At 31.9% G+C, this 8155-nt stretch overlaps 1 long non-coding RNA gene across 1 annotated transcript; it reads right to left on the reverse strand.

Moving 5' to 3' along the window:
* Window positions 1–564: 564 nt before the first annotated feature.
* Window positions 565–7663, reverse strand: LOC129961266 (uncharacterized). The gene is made up of 4 exons (XR_008783778.1): window positions 7594–7663; window positions 5522–5695; window positions 4520–4636; window positions 565–1955 (listed from the first exon to the last, which is right to left on the reverse strand). It is a non-coding gene; the product is annotated as an uncharacterized LOC129961266 (long non-coding RNA).
* Between the last annotated feature and the right edge of the window lie 492 nt (window positions 7664–8155).

The following is an 8155-nucleotide window of genomic DNA, read 5'->3' on the forward strand; positions in this document are numbered from 1 at the left end:
CGATCTCTAGGGCAAAGGGTTAAAGTATAAATTACACTGAACTGGTTCAAACCCTCCCTCTTCATACTGATCCGTTTTCATTCACTAGAAATCCCACTCAAGCTGTCATTAAATTAAAAGACTATGCATTCCCAATTTTCTACCAACCCAAATCGCCAACACGTTAAGTACCGGATCCCTGGGGACCGATACTTCCGCTTAGACCACCGGTCCCGAGCAGCCTAGACGGAAAGTATACAGGGACCAGCATATTACTTAACGTGTTCACCTCCATCCCAACCTCTTCATTTCTCAACCCTTACTTGATCGCTTTAACCACCTACAACGAGTCAGTTCAGTGCAATTTCTACTTTTAACCCTTTGTCCTAGAGGCCGTTTCTCGTGAAACAATCAGCAACGCGAGGCGTTTTGTAGCGGTCTTTGTTAGGTCTTTGCTTCTAACTTAAAATGATTGCACACACAATTTAGCGTATGAAACTTATATTCACACACTTTAATCTTCAAACTTACAAGCGATATTTCAGATGCCGAGTTTTTTTAAAGAAAGAATAGTATCGCCGAGCATAGAATTTCTTTACCAAGCAAAGCTATGTGTGAGGGTCCTCGAGTAGCGTCCTTAAACAATAAGATAAGCGAGTCATCTGTCGAGGTGAAGGGATTAATGTTGATATCTGCCGAAAAACCAACGTTTATTGCTACGCTTCTAACTATTATGCTATATATTTTAAGACTTTAGTCTTATTATAATCTTATATTCAACCGTTTAATTATGAATATATTTTCCGATTTCTGATAAACGACAGATGCCACATAATTAACAGTACGAGACCTCACTCTGAAAGTCGTGTTGCTAAGGTACAGCGACTTTATATTTAGCATGTTACCGATTTTAGACGTTCTATATTAAAATTCTCGTAAGCAATTTTTGAAAAGCACTTTCCAATTTGAAGTTTTAGGAAGGAGCATTTTTAGGGATCAGAATTCGTAAAAACCTATAGTCAATCTAACTTCAGAATAAAGAACGAGATCTGGAAATAATGGGAAATTCGTTAAAAATAATTGAATTGTTTCCGATAAAAGCCACAATTTTTTTATAGTGGGTATGTTCGAAAATACTTCAGATGCACTTAACATTTTACTCACTCGAGATTAATCGTATACTAATCGTAAAATCTATTTGAAAGACTGCATTTCGTATGGAACAAGACAACTCCGAAATATTAATGGTTAATACATTAATCAATTCAGTTCCATACCGATAACCACGAGTGCGAGTCAAATGAGCTAAAAATAAAATGTTGATGCATGCAGAGAGAACCATATGAAGAATTCTGTAGATATTGCTATCTCGATTTCAGATATAGCAACAGATATTCAAAGAATGTATCTTTAGTAATTTACTGCAAGATTGCAGGAGATCCGCGTTGATAATTTATATTCCGATACCGATTTGACCCGTAACAGGAACGCGACATGGGTACAAGCTATCATTAACTTCCAACCAATGTAAAGAGCGGGAATTCCTAATGAATGTCCGTTTCATTTGAAACGACTAAAATTTGAAATACGCCTATAATTATGCTTATTTTTTAAAGAGAATTTAAAACTTTTCGACTAGGTGAATTGAAGTTCCCTTCACATCGGAGTATGAGAATTTACTATTCATTACATATTTAATTTTAATTGGAAGTGTACAAGCTTGAAAAGAACTGACCATTAAAGACCAATTTATATAGCTCATCAACTGATTCATGGCTCCTCTGTTGTGTCGATTTAAATACGATCCTGTAACATGACTTCCAAAATCATCCAAGCATATGATGTTTCAATATTTAGTTTTCACCATCCAATTGACAATATTTGAGTTCCAGAATATTTATGAATTTCCAGGGCGCACGTCAAGACAAACTTCGATCAGTATTGAGAACTTTGCTGAATGAAGTGCACAGGGAGACCTGGAAAGAAATTTATTTGATGAATATAATGAAATTAAGGCATAGTGAACTTTTATTACATAGCGTAAATATAAGCCATGTGTCAAATATCTAATTTATGCATGGGGAATAAAACCAACTGCAGAAGTTTAAATATCTAGACAACCTAATACAAGATGATTAGAAATGGACTATTTTACTATTTCAGTTGATTATTCAAATTTGTCACTATGTAGACAACAGCATTTTATTTTCTTTCAGAAACTAAAATCGTGCACCCAATTACTAAAATCGTATTTTTAAATCGATTTAAGCGAAAAGATCAATTTTAATTGAAATTAACTCCAATCTACTTGTATATCCAAGTCCTTTGTCCTACTTAAGAGCGTGAAGTCAAAATTTATTGTTGCATTTAACTGAAAGTTCTGAAATTTGCAGTTCATATGGTTTATGTCCACTTTATTTCTAAATTCGCAATGTTCTTGAGAAAGTTACGAAACTTACTTTGATGTCAAAGAAAAGTTACAATATGTTAATTTTTTTTATTTTCTGGTCTCTACGCAATGCTAAACTAAGGGAACGTTTTACTCGTTAGAACGAGTGTGCTAAATATTCGATGTCGTGCACGAGATAAACAAATCTTATGACAATATTAGATGATCAGCTGGACAATACCAGCTTTTAATCCTAAACCGATTAACGCATTTCAAATATGTGAAGGGTCAAGTGTTATTTGCTTACAATTCAATTCCAATTCATGGGCAAAGAAACATTCCAATCATATGCCTTTAAATATTGCTAACAAGTAACTTGTTAACATTGGGGAGCATTCTCTATACATAAAAGACAAACGCGTTGAATGTGCCAGGATAAGTATATTAACTTAGTAAGCGAGGATTAAATCTTTATCATAATGAATAACGTTTTCAATTTTTTATCGATTTTAATGGCAACGTTTTCATTATGATAATCGATTCGGCTATTGATATTGCACTGCATTACTTTACTTCACACTGAAAATTTAAATATTTGAAGCAGAAAGAATTGCTAAATAACCACAAATGATGGTAGACGGGTTGATTAAGCAACCCAATGGCCAGAGAAAGCCAAAACCCGTCTTTGACAAAAATACTAACATTTAATTTAGCTCTTCTGCAAGGTTTCTTCGTTTCATTCAATTCACTTATTGTATTCGTAAACACTATAGCTTTAAATGTTTTAAAACATTCATGAGCCATCAATATACCAATACAGGGATTTCCATGTGTTTATATACCAAAAAATAGAGAGCAATCTAGAGTTCTCGAAATTAGAACAAATGTACTCTGTAAGGATGTGCTTCATGATTTCAGAATTTTCATGTAAATACTAGGTAATATTTCATTTTCCATGGTACCTTCAATGAATTCTAGGAAGTAACATTTTAGATTTTAAATTGTTTTTAATGTTATGAAATTCAAAGCACCTTCATATCAAATATTTCATAACGGAAAATTCTTCCATTACCGAAAGCCAATCAATAAATTTTGTTCATCTGTACAGTTCGACTGAGGAATGAAGAGCGATACCATACTCACGCGAATGTTCCAAAGCAGATTTTGTGTTAAGTTATGCCACGAAACTATTTAGATTGCTTATATATACAGTCAATAGAATTGGTATAATGCTATTAGAAGAGAGTTTAATGTATCGGAATTCGACGATTAAAAAATTACGCGAAGGAAAACTATTAAAACTATATTTAACAGATTTAATTGAAACTAAGCTAAACTAAACCAATATTACAGACAGAGCAGATAGCCGAAAGCAATTAATATTAACGGATTATGCACATGTTTTTGAAATAACGGGTCTAACTAAATTTATAATATGATCATAAATTTGTCAATTTATTAGAGGAAGACTCGTATTTTGGATTGCCTAGGTTCTGAAAATAGCTCCACTTTGTTACTTCGGAAGTAAGGCGACTGAATCTAGCCTTTAATGTGAAGTGGTCTCACGCAGAATTTCACTATTTAAAACCCAATAACAGCCACAGTACATCTCGCATCACTCGCGAATTACTTAATTTCGTGTTACTAGCTTCATTGGCATTTAAAGTCTACCAATAACTCGGTAAATTGCGTACACATATTGAAGACCGCCCAAATCCAGCCTAAAAATTTCATTTTCCTTTCGTGTTAATATTGGAACATATTTCATGAATCTTAATGAAGGCCCAGTCTATAATAGAAACCTTCACGAGACAACGGATTGTCAGCATCAAAAAAGCGTTTATAGAAAAAGCATTTAAGTTGATTTCTTAAAAGTAAGCAACGGCTAATACGTCGCTTTCTTTACTACTCGCTTTATATTCAAGACGAAAATATACTGAACATCTAGGCATCGTTTCTGCCGTTTCATTCAAAATACGAGTAAGCAAATTAGTGTTCACTTATTTAGGAGACTACCTGACCTTAATATTCGTACCATGTTTACCACTCGAACTTTTTATTGATCTAGTCCATCTCAAGAGGAATTTGAATTTCTAAGTCTTAAAAATATTTGCAAAGACCAATTGTATTACGCAGTTTTTCTAAACTTACCATTAATTCGTTGCACTCCCATTTGTGGACGGAACATTTCGAAGCTCCAAGGATGAAATCTCCAATCCATTTGAAATTGTTGGTGATTCTTCGCATTTTAAACCGGAAGTATTCAATCTAAAGGGAAACATTTGAGAATGAGTGCTTCATAGGACACCATACATGAAATAGAATTAAGTCAATCACGATTTCAAAAAAATTTACAAGGGCATATCTTGCACAAGGACTCGTCTGAAGCAAATGTGATTGGAATACGAGTAATGAAATTTGGATTTTAAGAATTCCAAATAAGAGTCCTTAAAGTACACTTCTCACCAACAAATCTCGTATTTTGGAACGATTTGGTTTCTATTTAATATTCTATTTGTTTTTATAAGATTTACGAGCATATCATTAGATTAAAAAATTATGCTTTATGCGAAGTGTCCGAATTTTCTTTCATCAAGATATTTATGAATTTCAGTATTGTACTCCACGATAATTTGATTTATTCGTTTTAAGTATGCTGTCCGAGAATTTCATACCATACCATAAGAGAAAACCAAATGAATCGAAAAGCGTAAGCTTGGCTCAAATTTCATAAACCATCGCCAAATATTAGCATTTTTCGAGTTACTCCTCCAAGTGAATTGCTTGAAACGGCGACAGGATTATTGATCATTACGCTTGTTCGGACTACAAAATTTCATAACAAATTGAAGTAAATGTTTCTTACTTTCTTTAGTATGTAGAAAAACCAATCGTTTTTAAGAAACTATTGAATTAACAACGAACTTTCAGTGAAATTTCCGGAATAGAGTGTTAAAATCCGATACGTTTCGTAACCGAATATTCAGAAGTGTTTACAAATAGAAGGTAAATGAATGGTTTCTACTTTTCGAGTGCTCAAGAAATTCATTGCAAATATTCTAGATATTTTTTGGATTTAAATATCTATTTTCTTGAATTGGGAGAATAAACCCACCTTAAAATAACCAAAAAAGAAACATCTTAGTTTCTCACCTTGAAAATCAAAGTTACTTCATGCATTAATACATTGCAAGGAATACGATGTTTCAGTTTCTCCATAATTACGCTGTGCAGATAACACCCAATTAGAATTTTAATGGAAGAGCCATTTGGTAATCCATCTTAAATCATATAGAGATACAGATTCAAGACTTTCATTGAGAATTTCTGCAAGAAAAGAGAAACACGTGTAAGAAAGTTTTATATTAACAGTAATAATGCATTTTGGTTCCAATTTAAACATAGTCAAAACCTTTCAAAGTCGCAAACAACTGATGAAATTTTAATATTAATTTATCGGGAAAAATTGTAGCCAAAGCATTAAAATGAACCTTTTAAATTTGTGGAATGTTTCTAAATGTAGAAAATGAATGTGATTTAGTATAATCGGTGTTTACATCTTCGATAATATTTCAGAACTTTCCAATACGCAGAATATTGAGATTTATCAATCTACATTAGTTTCACTACTGCTCATTCGCTTTGCATTTATTTTTTTCGCCATTCATGTCTAGAGCTTCAATAAAAATACATCTTTATTATAGCATGTGTTACTAGTTTTATCTACAACACATGAAGCACTATCCTTTTAGTCATTTCTTTTATTTTAAAATGAAAAATTTCTTCCGCTTAAAAAATTTGACAGCTTTTGGAATGAAAACTTGAAGCTTATTTTTAATTTGAATACGGCATTTAGAAAATTTGTGTTTCTCGTACATTGCGGTATTCTGTTTTAAGAAAAAAAATTAGATTCTTGATTGATTCTTTGCAATTGATTTGGTTTTTGATTCTTAATTTTTCAGATAAAACTCCACGCCCTGCACTAATTGAAACATTAAGGATACTAGATTAAGAAAATTAGCCACCATCTTCAGTTAAAATAAAGTGGGTTAAGAAGACTTATGGCATTCTGCACAGTACGGTATTCTGTTACAAATACTATCTATTGGAATTTGGATTCTTTAAATTCTTTGTAATTTAAAATTTTTTAGTGAAAACGTTCATACATTAAACTGCTTGAGCAATTAAGGCTACTAAGTTGTGAATTTCAGCATAACAGATCAAGAAAATTAGCCAGAATTTTGAAATCAAAACAAAATCGATTAAGACATATTTAACAAGCAATAAGATTCTAAAATACAAAGTCAAGACCTTGACTCGATTTTTTATACTTCCTTTCTATCCCTTCAATTAATTTAACAAGTTGCAATCACCAATTCTATGCTTAAATGCTGTGTATATTCAAACGATTTGTGACAAATAGTTCCTCGTAACCTTCAAGAAGTAACTGAAAATTTGCTCAAAATAAATCAGTAGGGTGCTGGATTCAAAATATGACAATATACAACCTATTTAGCCGGCTTATTATAAGAAGGTTCTTAGTGTGAATATCTTCGGCGGAAGCACCCAAATCGGTCATTTTACAAAATCATGTAACGCCCTTCCAAATATTCTTTAGCATATTTACACTTTACTAAATAAATAGAATTATGTTCAGAAAATCCGTTCAAGCATTTTAATATAGCAAGTGTCTTGTCTACACCAACTTTTCACTTTTTGCACTCGGATGGTGCCGTTCAGTTCTTTTATTTATTAATTTTAATTTTCAAAAATATCTAAAGAATTACAAGCTGATGTAGATTAATATTTCTATAAAGTTCAGCTTAAATATTATAACTAATATTAAAACTATAATAAATATTTTTTCATAACAATAAGTTTTTTGTTAGTCGAATAATTTTGCATCCAATTACTTCTACTAATGCAAAGTAGTTAATTTTTTTAGAATTTTAACTAGAACAATTTAATTTACTCCTATATTTATTAAACTTTACTACACTCAACAAATGTGAAGAGAACACTGTAGTAGTTCAGATAAAAGCAATAGCAGGCTCATTACCAATTCCGATATATAACATCAAAACGATGGTAGATTATTTCAAAAGACGGCTTTTAGTTATATAGACAGATGTTCATCACGCACATTATATATATATTATATATATATATATATATAATAACAAGTTCAGTAACTTATTTTAATAATCAATTTAAAAATGGCTTACCAATAAACAAGCTGCGACAGCACCAACAAGTATACAAGATGCAATTTACAGAAACCCTCTTATACATGCCAAATAGTAAATCTTAAAGATACAAAAACCAGCCAAACGCAAGTCGTTTTAAAATATCTTGAATATCTCCAGACCAATCAAAATAGACTTAATCGATATTTTTCCTATTTGACCATTTGGAGTCATTTACATAAAACTAATTCCTTTATAATCGTGTCGACGCCTTGATGGCATTGTGGATGATGCATTAATCATAGGAGATCGCTGATTAGAAATATCATTTCATGGATCTATATTGAGTGCAAAAAAAGGAGCTTCAATAAATGGAAGACATTTAATCATGCCATGTTCGATCAAATGTTCTCTACGAGGTGGTGAGTTCAAATGCTTGCTGTGACTTAAATTATCGAAGCTTGTACTTGTTGTCCCTCAAATAACAATTCGAATACTAGATATATATAGATTATAAATATAATTTTTTTAATTAAATATGGAGGATAATACGGTTCATGATGAAACATCAATGTTACTGAATGAAATAAAACCACAGGAC

Source organism: Argiope bruennichi, chromosome 2 (genome assembly GCF_947563725.1).
Source record: "Argiope bruennichi chromosome 2, qqArgBrue1.1, whole genome shotgun sequence".
Classification (NCBI taxonomy): Eukaryota; Metazoa; Arthropoda; class Arachnida; order Araneae; family Araneidae; genus Argiope; species Argiope bruennichi.